The following is a 12,128-nucleotide window of genomic DNA, read 5'->3' as shown; positions in this document are numbered from 1 at the left end:
CATCACACGCTGACGTCACGCCCATTTCGAGGCGGGGGGGGTGGGGGGAAGGGGGGTGGGGTGGTGGCAGGGCGAGCTGCTCCCTCCGCTGGTCAGTCCCGGGTTTTCAGGTTTTTAACCTCAAAAGGACAATGGCAGCCCCGTGTCCTGTCACCCTGTCCTGGAGGGGCTGCAGGAAGGCCGGGGAGGGTCTCTGTGTCGGGGGTGTGGGGACAGGGCAAGGGGTGAGGGCTGGAAACTGAAGGTGCAGAGATTTGGGTTAGGTATAGGGAAGAAATTCTTCACTCTGAGGCTGGTGAGGCCCAGGCCCAGGCTGCCCAGAGGAGCTGTCGCTGCCCCATCCCTGGCAGTGCCCAAGGCCAGGCTGGATGGGGCTGGGGGCAGCCTAGGCTGGGGGGAGGTGTCCCTGCCCATGGCAGGGTGTGGATTTAGATAGGTTTTAAAGTCCCTTACAAACCAAACCATTCTCTGGTGCTTCTCACTCCTTCCTCAAACCTCTTGGGAGAGGAAAAGCATGGAAGGGAAGGGAAGGGAAGGGAAGGGAAGGGAAGGGAAGGGAAGGGAAGGGAAGGGAAGGGAAGGGAAGGGAAGGGAAGGGAAGGGAAGGGAAGGGAAGGGAAGGGAAGGGAAGGGAAGGGAAGGGAAGGGAAGGGAAGGGAAGGGAAGGGAAGGGAAGGGAAGGGAAGGGAAGGGAAGGGAAGGGAAGGGAAGGGAAGGGAAGGGAAGGGAAAAAATAAAAGGAAAGAAAGGGGAAAGGAAAAAAATAAAAAGAAAGAAAATGAAAATAAAAAGGAAAGTAAAAGGCAAAAGAAAAAGAAAGAAAGAAAGAAAGAAAGAAAGAAAGAAAGAAAGAAAGAAAGAAAGAAAGAAAGAAAGAAAGAAAGAGAAAGAAAGAAAGAAAGAAAGAAAGAAAGAAAGAAAGAAAGAAAGAAAGAAAGAAAGAAAGAAAGAAAGAAAGAGAAAGGGGAGAAGAAAAAGAAATAAAAGGAAAAAGGAAAGAAAAGGGAAAAGAAAAGGGAAAAGAAAAGGGAAAAGAAAAGAAAAGAAAAGAAAAGAAAAGAAAAGAAAAGAAAAGAAAAGAAAAGAAAAGAAAAGAAAAGAAAAGAAAAGAAAAGAAAAGAAAAGAAAAGAAAAGAAAAGAAAGAAAAGAAAAGAAAAGAAAAGAAAAGAAAAGAAAAGAAAAGAAAAGAAAAGAAAAGAAAAGAAAAGAAAAGAAAAGAAAAGAAAAGAAAAGAAAAGAAAAGAAAAGAAAAGAAAAGAAAAGAAAAGAAAAGAAAAGGGAAAAGAAAAGGGAAAAGAAAGAGAAACAAAAAGAAGAAAAGAAATACAACTTAAATTTTACATGGTAGCAAACTCCATGAACTGAGAATTTGCTTGACATCTCCACCTCAGATGCATTCTGCAAGTTATGTGGGCAAGTGAAAGCAATAAAAGATTGTTTAACTGAAAGAAGAGGATTATAAAGGATTGCTTGACTGTTCCCTATTTGGCAGTCTGGACGCTGAATATCCTATGATCAGCAAACACTTCAGCCAGCAGGCATTTGCTGCTGCTGCAGACACACAAAGACAAAATTGCAGAAAAGGGAGAGCGTGTTTGACAAGACTCAGAAAACAATAACATATTTGATCTTGTACATTTTAGACTGGGACGTTATTATTTTCTTTCAAACGATTTCTGCTGAAGCTTCCCAGTGAATATCTCAGAAAAAGCAATGAAGACAAATATGCAATCTTTCCCAACAACAGGGCAGTGATATTTTCCATGGCAAGGAGATAAGCACAGCCAAGTCAAGGAGGAAGAATTTTTCCTTGTGGAAGCTGTAGTCTCATTTGCATGGACCAAGACATGACCAACTGTCCCATATTTTCACATCTGTGAAATGATTTAATGCACTTGGGTTCGGTGTTGTCCTATTCATTAGCTGATCCTGCACACTACCCAGAGCTTCTGCTCACTTTTTAGCAGCTTTTGATACCTGACAATCTATGTTGTTGTCAGAGAGGTAAATTTCCTTTTTTTTTTTTTTTTCCCCCCAAAGAACATAGACAGTGACTCCAGGTAACAGCAATCTTTTTTGATGAATGGAGGTGTGTTGCAAAATACAAACTCTGTCAGCCCTGATTTTACTGGTGCCCATCCACGCTGCTGTACAGTCTGGCAGCTGAGATTCTTGCACAGACAAAGCACAAACCAACAAAAGGAGTTTTTCTTTTGCTGTAGCCATCTGCCAAATCCAAGCCAACAAAAGCAGCCTGTGTGTGGGAAAGCAAGGAATGAATGGCGGGGCAGTGTTAAGGACTATGAATATTTTTCAGTACAACTATGCCAGAAAAAAAAATAATTGTGGATTTGCTCTGGCTTGAAAGCACATAAATACTCGTGCAGCAGTGCCAGTTGTATCAATGGCACAACCACCCCCTGCCAGAGCCTGCTGCCCCTCCAGCCCTCAGCCTCACAATGCGACAGGCAGCACGGATCCCAGAACATTGCGTTGCATCCACCACTACAAATGATACAGTGCTGTGACCTTTGAAAAATCACCTTCCATGCAAATCACCTTTGAAAAACTCATTGTGCTTTTATAAAGGTGATTTATGCCTCCACTTTTACATCTGTTACATTTATGGGCTTGTAAACATCACTCGTAACTCCCTCAGCGTTCCCCTCTCCAAAATGAAGGGTCAAATCAAGACAACTCTTCAGCCCCTTCAGTCTCCTGATCATTTCATCTCATGATCATTTCATCATCATGAGATCATCTCCCACTCCTTCAGTTGTGTGGGTTCCTTCTGGAGTTTCTCAGCATTCAGCATCTGACCACCTGTAAGAAGTTTAAGTATCACCTGCAGACTTGGAGGTTTCACAGGTCCCCAGTGAACATCAGTCATCAAAGACAACCCAAGGCTCCTGTTCTGGCCTGGGGAATTCCCATCCTTGCAAGCATTCAAGGTTTGACTAGAAAAGTCCTTGAGCAATTTGATGCAATTAGACCTGCTAGGAGAAGGAGGTTCGTTAGATGACCTCCAGGAGGTCACTTCCTACCTGAATTATTATTATAATTATTATTACTGACTCTTTGGATCTCCTTCCTCCTAAAGACTGACCACTAAGCCCTATCCTTCACTTCCTGTTCTTACACCAGCTTTCAATCCAAAACCAAATCTCTTGTCCAATCTTGTGGTAACTTAGTTTCTTTACAACATTTAATAAGCTTTACAAAAAGCTTCTCAAAGGCTTTTTGAAAATGCAGGAGGATTATTATACTCACACAACCCACTTTATCCACATACTGCCCTTCCTCCAAATTCCGGTGATGCAGGACTTCCCTCCATAGAAACCACTTCTTCCAAGCAGACACTGTTTGTCCATATGTCCCTTCATCATTTTTGTTACAGACTCTCTCATCTTTTCAGGAATGAAGGGCAGTCCCACTGGTTCCACATTCCCCGGAGCCCCTCTCAAGCAGTTTTTTCCTGCCAGGCCCATAGCATGGGGCCATCTGTAAAGATTTAGCACAAGCCTCAGACCCCAGGTCAGGGGTTTCCTATCTGAGTTTCTGGGGAGTGGTCTAGCAAATGTTATCTAGTCCTAGCTACTTATTAATGTCTACTCTATCCATTTGGTCTAATGCTGCTCTATCAAAACAAGAAACATAATATCAGCCCCATACTGAATCCAAGGTGTGAAGGGAGTTGAAAATGATCTAATAGGAGGAGAACGAGAAATAAAAAGGCCACTTTCTAAATTTAAACCAGATCCGGTTTATAGCATTTATAGCAGAAGAGAGCTGCGAAAGCCACTACTGAGTTGTGAAAACCTGCTGACATGGTGCAGGTAAGCAGTGGATTATTGGAAGCCAGCTCTGCTGCTGCAGGAGTCCAGACTGCCCTTCTGGGCCGTTGACTTCAACAGTAAAAGGCTCCAATTCCCAAATCATGAGGAGGAACCTCATCACCACGGTGTCTGCATGCCTGCAACCTGCAGCACTGCTCTAAAATTCAGAGATGAAGGGCCGAAACTGATGCTGCTGTAGGTCAGGGGCAGGGAAGAGATCTGGGCTATTTTAATAATCCACTTTATGATCCCCTGGATAAGCACTTAAGACTGAGTGACACAGCACATGAATTGTACAGGGAGACGTGCCGCAAGGTGAATTAATGTGCTCTGCTTTGTGCTTGCGCACAGTTTTGTCCATTAATGAGTAAAGATTCTAGTTTTGGTCACTAAAAATACACTATATGGGTGCAGATAACACTCATGACATCAAGTAAATGAAGAGTTAATGTGAGTTTTAAGAAAATAAAATTAAGGAAAAATGATTAGAGCTGTAGATATAAATAGCCACTATACAGCCTATGCGTAACAGAATTATTTATTCACCTATGAGTGTCAAAAGTTCATGAGTCATAAATGAAACGGGAGTAGGCTTCCTGTTTAAAGTTACCTTAAAATTATTTTTATACAACTGCACTTCTCCAGAATTAAAAGAAACAGTAGCTGCCCTTATGTGGATATTAAACAACATTCAGGTTATTACAGGATGGAAATTTTTATGTTTAAAAATTTGGTTCTGGTTTCTCCAGCACTTTTAGACTACTTATTCCAAAACTGGAGCACTCTCTTGAGGGGTATTTGGCTGCTCAGGAACCTTTGCTGAATGCTAAACTGTACATTTGATGTGAGAAATGGCACACGATGAAAGAGTAGAAATGAAAACGTCTTTATAAGTGGATTTACTTTGATGAGCAGAAGCCAGTGAATGACTATTTTCCTGCCTCAAATCCTGGATATACAGTGTGCAGTCCAAGAAGTGTTCCTGTTTTGGCTGTTGTCTCCATAGTTGTGTTAATTAAGTCTCAGTACTGAGCAGCCTATTTTTACAAAACTAATAGCAATTTAGTATCTTCAAGGCTTTTCTTCTTTCAGTTGAATGTAGTCAAAGTTTACTGCTACAGGCAGATAGAGGGGAAGATATGGACAATGTTACTCTCTAAGCTTTACTTCTGCTGAAAATCAGGCTAGCAATATAAATTTAATTTGAAATGCAATATCTGCATAAATAAATCACCACTGAAAGCACAAAAGAGGACCAGGTCATAATTGCTATGGTTTCAAGTAAAAAGTTTTCAAGTAAAAGCTGACATTTTTGAATGCCAGCTCTGCAAACTGAAAATAAAAACTTAACTTAATCCATAAATTGATCTTTTTTTTTTTTTTTTTTTTTTTTTTTTTTTTTTTTTTTACTTTCTCTAAGTAGAGGTAAATAAAAGTAACACAACTTACCTTTGTGGTATTTGTTGCTGGTCTAGAGGTTGCCCAGATATAAATTGACTGATTAGAACCTGATATTTTGTCGTAACTAGCTTCAGTGTCCATTGCTTTATTAATTGTGTCGTAGTTGCAAGAAAAACAAGGCCAAAGGGCTGGACTGGTCAACATTAAAGAAGCAATCAAATTTCATTAGCTCTAAAGCTCTAAATTTTTCATATTGAAGAAAAACAAACAACAACTATAACAGCAACATGAACAAATGGAGAAGATCGAGAAGAGGAATTTCCTCATATTATAGTAATGCACTGTTCTTGTATGCAAAACTCAAGTTGCATATCAGGTCTGTTTTCTACCTTCTAAGATATACCAAACACTGGAATCAGTAATTTGTATTAACTTGCTTTTTTATTGCTGGTATTTTCTTATTCAAAGCTGTGGTGCTTTTCTAATGAAAGTATACACATCATAAATAGCACTTTCCTACTCTTCTAATAACCTCATAGTATGATAAATAGCTATGTATAGCTATGTATATAGCTATGTATAGCTAGTATGCTATGATAAATAGCATTGATTTGTTACATCAAAGGACCTATTTTTGCCTTATTTTCTATTTGGAATCACTGGATAAAGCTCCAAATAATCAAGATGTTCTGATATTTCTACAATCTAAGGAAGAGATACTACTAAATAAGAATAATAATAAGAAACAGTACTAAACAGTAGTATTTGCAGCATGTATTTGACATGTTTATGTCTTCTCTGAAAACATTTACAAGGGAAAAAAGATTCACACTTTTTCTGTATCAAAAGATATGATGGTTCTTGGTGATGATTTTTTTTCCACTTTTGTTTTCTTTTTATTTGTTATATTTGAATCATCAGTAATCTTCAGTTAGTTTTCTACAGTAATTCTCAAATTACATCAGGATTTTCAATTAAGTATTTGGCAGTAACTTAAGCTACAGCCTAGATTGTAGATTTGTATCTACAGATATCTTGCCAGAGTTGCCTAACAATGCTTCTTCATATGACAAAAATAGGAAAGCAAAGGGCATGATGTCTGAAAAAGACCAAGCAGGGCAAAATGCTTGTGAGGAAGGTGAAAATGGAAAACAAGTAATAAAGAAGTCTGTGTGCAGTGATGTTTGCAGTTTGTACTTCATAACAAAAGTGAAAAATAAACAAACAGCAACAAAACCACTCCTGCTTGGAGTCCAGAAGTAAGAACAGGAAAATTTAAAAGGAAAAAATATGTAAGTGGAAGTTATTTGAAAAGCTTCAGTCTTTAAGAGTATTTTGCTTTCTCTCTATATAAATCAAAACATTTGTACTAATTTAAAAATGAGCTGTCAGCAAAGAGATGTTTTAGTAGAGTATTTTATATAGCATACTTCTGGAGATTCCTAGATGTGATTTAATTCTCTTAGTTTTAATCTTTTATATTTATATATATATATATATACATATATATATAACTGCGCGGTTTAATATATGTTTCTCTGCTAGAGAACTGAGAACTGTTTTAACATCCAGTCCTTTCATGAGCTTAATTCATGTTGCAAGAGAATCTTGCAACAACTAGTCAGTGAGAGCAACAAATCTGATAATGTCATCAATAACATTTCTAAACTTTCTAAAAATAGAAAGATATAGATACCTTGATATAGACTACATAGACCTCAGGCAGTGTGAACAGGTTCTTCAGAAGTCTTATCTGCCTTCGTCCAACCTCTGTGTTGTGGTATGGGGCATATATGGTAAATGCTATCCATTAGGCATGTCACAGTATAAACTTCTCTTCATAAGCTGCAGAATTTCTAAACTAAGTGAAGTGTTTATATGCGGATATTTGAGACATTTTTTAGTGATGAGTAATGGTTTGATGATCATTTTACATTGCTCTCTCATCACTATAGTGATGAGAAACTATTCTATGGTTTTGATGTTTTGAATTCTGTTGATAGTATTCTGCATCCATCTCAAATCATGACTAACCATTTATTTTAAAAAAGAAACTGATCATTTACCTGAATTTGCACTTTCATAGTTGACCACTGAAGACAGGAAAACCTCAACAACATAAAAACATCCAAGTGTAGGGTGCTATCTTTCAACTCACACTTCTTTATTAACTTTTTTATTACTTTTATTAACAGCCTGGAAAAGCTATAACTTATTTTGAAAAAGTACTGATGCCTTTAAACATGGATGAGCAGGAAATGTTTGATCCACACCTATGCTTATGAAGCAGGGGGCATGAGCATTTGCTAAATGAAGAGGGAAACACAGTGTAGCAGAACTGAGACATAAAAATGGTGAATGTTCCACATATTGTAGGCAACTGCAAATGGAAGCTGCCTTTGGTTAGCTCCATGCCAATGAAGTCTTAGAAATTTTACCAGTGCTACATAATTCTCTGTGTTTGAAATCCTCCTGAATTTCACTGTAATTGAAAGGGGGTAGCTGGATCTCAGTCTTTGCAGTGGGAAATAAACTGTAGAAAGTGTTTTAAAACTCCATGTTCTTTCCTGCTGGCTGTTTTATGACTGCAGAGAAAATTTTAAGCAGTGTTTTATGAAGTATGAATTTTACCAAAGAAGCATCAGAATGCTTATTCCCTTATTCCCTAGAAAATACTAAATTGCCAAGATTTTAATTCTTTGCCCTCTGTCTCATTTCACTTTCCATGTGCGTTTTGTTGGCAAGACTTACTTTCAGTTATCAATAAAAGAAATTCTTTCCAGTTGCCTGTAAAGTCTGGACCCATTTTTAACATTTTGAGACACTTAACTGAGAAACAATGTCAGTTTCTGCATGGATCTCCATTTAATGTTTCTTTTTATGATGCTACGTGAGGATTAGAATGAAGTCAATTCTGCCTGCCTATGATGAACTGCCATCACAGCAAAAAAGCAGCATGAGAAAAAAAAAAGTATATATATATATATAAATAAAGGAATAAAGATTGATGAGATTGTAAGACCACTTCAAAATCATCACTTAAGAAAATAGGAAAACTGGTATAAAGGATTGAGAGATTGTTAAAATCAAGTTCATAAAGTTATTTCTTAATAGAATATTATAGAGGGTAGCTTGAGGATCTTGAGCATACACCAATTCATATTTACTTTTCTAATTTTAAACTACTATCTTTGAAGCAGCAAAATAAATAATGTTTCCAATATTTTTTTTCTGATCTCAACCAGCAGAAATTTTGCTTTTCCTCTTCCTTTTTTTTTTTTTTTTTTTTTTTTTTTTTTTTTTTTTTTTGTGATAAGTCAGTCATATTTTGTGTGCTTTTAGCTGAAGCAGATGTTCACAGGTAATCTAGGATAAAGACATGCCCAAAGAGCGATCCACTTTGAAAAATCCTTTTCTTTCACAAACTGGTTCTTAATAAACACTACGGTTTAAAGAGAAAAACAGTGCAGAATAGATTTTTTATCTCTCTTAGCCAGATGCCCACATGGAATAAAAATAAAAATTTGTCTCTTCAGAAGATCTATTCAGAAGCCTGTTTGACTTCTGTTAATTAAAAAAGTTTTTTTTTTCTTGCCTTTATGTCAAGTTTTAAAAGTTAAAAGTTTGTTTTTATTTATTGCCTTCATATCGAGGGAGGAGGAAAACACTTCATGTTACAAAAATTGCCAAGAGGAGGGATTACAGAGATGTATGTTCCCATTACATAGTCTTGACTCTCAGAACTGGACATCTAAATTAGTCACCTAAATGAACAACACATATATGAGGCTGAACAAGTAAAACTTGTTGATGTCAGCTGAAAATACTTGCTCACAAAATTAAAGAATGTAAAATGACAAATATCAGTTTATTTTGGTACAAGTAATGAGGATGCTTAAAATTATAAAGGTACTTTATTAATCTAGTATACTGAAAGAAAATACTAGAATGTAAAAGTACCGTCTTAGCTTCACTATTTTATTTTTAACAAGTTTAAAGAAAATTGATGAGTTATACTGCAGTGTAATTAATGAAATTCAAATTCTCATACCTTCAGACAGATTCTGCATTCTTACTTTTTTTTTAGGTAAGTTATTTCAGTTCAAATTCTTTACTGTGAAACATCTTGTGCATCTAGAGGTGAATTTATGCTTGACTTCTTTCTTGATACCGGAAAATGAAACATAATGTTATTTCAACTAGTAAGACAATACGAAGTCCCACAGCTAATCTCAATGGGACAATAGTATCAGATGACTTTGGAAGTGGAAATTGTGTCAGACGCCTGGTTACACTACAATGCAAACAGTTAGTTAGAAGAAGTACAGGAATATCTTAGGTGACTGAATATACCTAAAATTGCGTTTGATGTTTTAGAAGGAAGCCCACTTAGGTAACAGTGTAAATGAAAGCAAAAATTTGCTTCTAAACTCCAGATGATTAAACATAATGGCAAAATGAATATTAAAATATAATAATGAACATTATTACTGGTAGATATAAATGAAAAAGTTAATTATAAAAAAGGAAGCACCAGTAGACTCATGTTAAAATGATACCTCTGTTTTAAATGGAGCTTGTGCTTTTATTTCTTTTTTATTAATTTTCAACTGTAATTTAAGCTTTCCCAGTCCTAGCAGAATCATGTAATGCAAACATATCTGTTTGCTTATTTATTTATTTATTTTTGCTACAGTATCTTTTATCTTCATAATTCTACACTTTTAAGTAGGGTTTTTTACAAGTAAAAGTGCAATTACTCAAGGACAGTAAAGACATTTTGCCAACTACATCCAATTCACCTATTTTATTGCTTTTAACTGTACACTAACTGTTCATCAGACACCTTTCTTTACATCTATTAGGTTTCCAGCCAGGTGACAGCACCTTCTGGCACTCCATACAAGCGGTCTCTTCTCCAAAGACAAACTGCAATTACAGCTGCACAAAGCAGGACCTCTTCCAGTCTTTCTGTAGAGGACAAGTGTTATTCTTACCTCTGTGGCACTCTGAAGAGAAGGAATGCAGAGATGGTATTACGTTGAGGTTTATATTTACAAAGAACTGAAGTCAATTCCATGAGATCATGAGTATTCCTAAGAGGTGGGAGTTGTTCAGAGATGAAAAGACATTTGGGTCATCACCTAATGGTGCAGCTCCAATTTAGCAACTTTTGTATCTACAAACAGTCACTTTCCAGCATTCTCTTTTTGCTTTGTTTTAATTCACTCTTTGATTCCAGATTAAGAAGAAATGTGGGCACTGAGACAGTCTCAATCTGTTCCTAAAGTGATGATGGGGGGGGTTGGGATGTCATCCATGAACAAAGACAATATTCTTGTCTCTATATGTACAATGTTTATTGCACGGTATCACAGCTTAAATGCGTTACATTCATCTTAGATGTGAAAAGTCTCTAGTAACTCTCAAAGACATTTTTCCTTGCTAGGATATGTAAATAGATTTAGGCAATTTGCTTGGAAAAAAAAATCTAATGGGCAATAACTGACTGCACATTTCTCCATTTCTTGACTCCCTGTGTCATTATTCATCCAAGTACAAAGTGGTACTAGAAATCAACTCTGAAGAAAGATGTCATTTCACATAAAAGATCTCTATGTTCTTACATACTCAGAAAAAACAAGAACAATAACAACAAAAAACACCACAGGTCCTCAGTATGTCATTTTAGATATGGGACTGGACCTAAAGTTAATATACACTGTTTATGTTAATTTTTGACTCGTTTGCCAGGAATAATGGTGATCATTATCATTTGATCTTGCTAGAAAATTTTGGTAAGCATTTCAATAAAAACTTCCATAATATAGTGTTACAGTTTGAGACATACACAGAGCAATTAAGGTAAAACAAAGCTCAATTGTTGAGAATATTTGTTATACACCATGAATGGCATGGTGTATAGCCTAGCAGCTAGAGCTTTGTTGACAGAAATAGATTATGTATGTATGTTTGTGTATTAGGCATACATGTATGTACGTATAGCCATGGTTATACATACATATGCCTAATAAGGTACCATGGAGGTCTTATGGTACCTCCTTTTAATCTGAAGAAAAGAAAGCCATCTCCTGAGACTAAAGTAGTAAACCAGTAGTAAAAGTAGTAAACCAGGTACCATGAAGTGTTCTACAAAGATCCCATCTCAGCTGAGTAAGCAGCATGCCTGACTTTCAGAAGGATGCAGCTGCAGTTAATGCTCAGGAGTGTGTGCTCTGAAATTCCACTGGTTTAAAAAAAGATCTTGCAAAGAATGTGTACTGCTTGTTTTGGAAACTCAGTTCCTCCACTTTGAAATTAACCACCTTAAGCTGGTAGGCTGCCTGGCATGCTGCCACCTATTGTTCCGTATTACTGGCTGAAAGGAAGGTTGGAGATGGCTGGTGTGTGAAAGACCTTGGTATTGACTTGTTCGTGGTATTCACTCTTTAATAATAATTACATTGTTCCTGATGCATAGAAATGAAGTTGCAGAAGCCTGTTTTATGTTAAATATTAGGAGTTTGTCAAGATTTCTGGGATGATGCTGTATTCTTTCTTTCAGCTGGAACACATCTGACTAAATAAGCAGCCTAATATTCTCACTGTCACCCTTCCCACCTACAAATGCTTGATAAAGGGATTAGAGGGACCGAAGAGAACACTGTCCTCCCCTGTGATCTACCTGGTAACTAATTTCCCAGCAACACTCCAGCAGGTCCATTAGCAATTACAGCAGGAACCATCTGAATGTAAACTTTTCACCGATTTATGGATTTCACTGTGTTTGGTCTGTGAAGAAGGCACACACAGTCCCCCCGGGGTGCTGACTACACTGCACAGGGGGGAACGCTGAAGAGCCGGGTGCAAGGCAAGCCCAGCAGCTTTCT

This window comes from Aythya fuligula, chromosome Z (assembly GCF_009819795.1).
Source record: "Aythya fuligula isolate bAytFul2 chromosome Z, bAytFul2.pri, whole genome shotgun sequence".
Lineage (NCBI taxonomy): Eukaryota > Metazoa > Chordata > Aves > Anseriformes > Anatidae > Aythya > Aythya fuligula.
The sequence above is the reverse complement of the archived record's forward strand: the minus strand, read 5'-3'. Positions refer to the sequence as shown.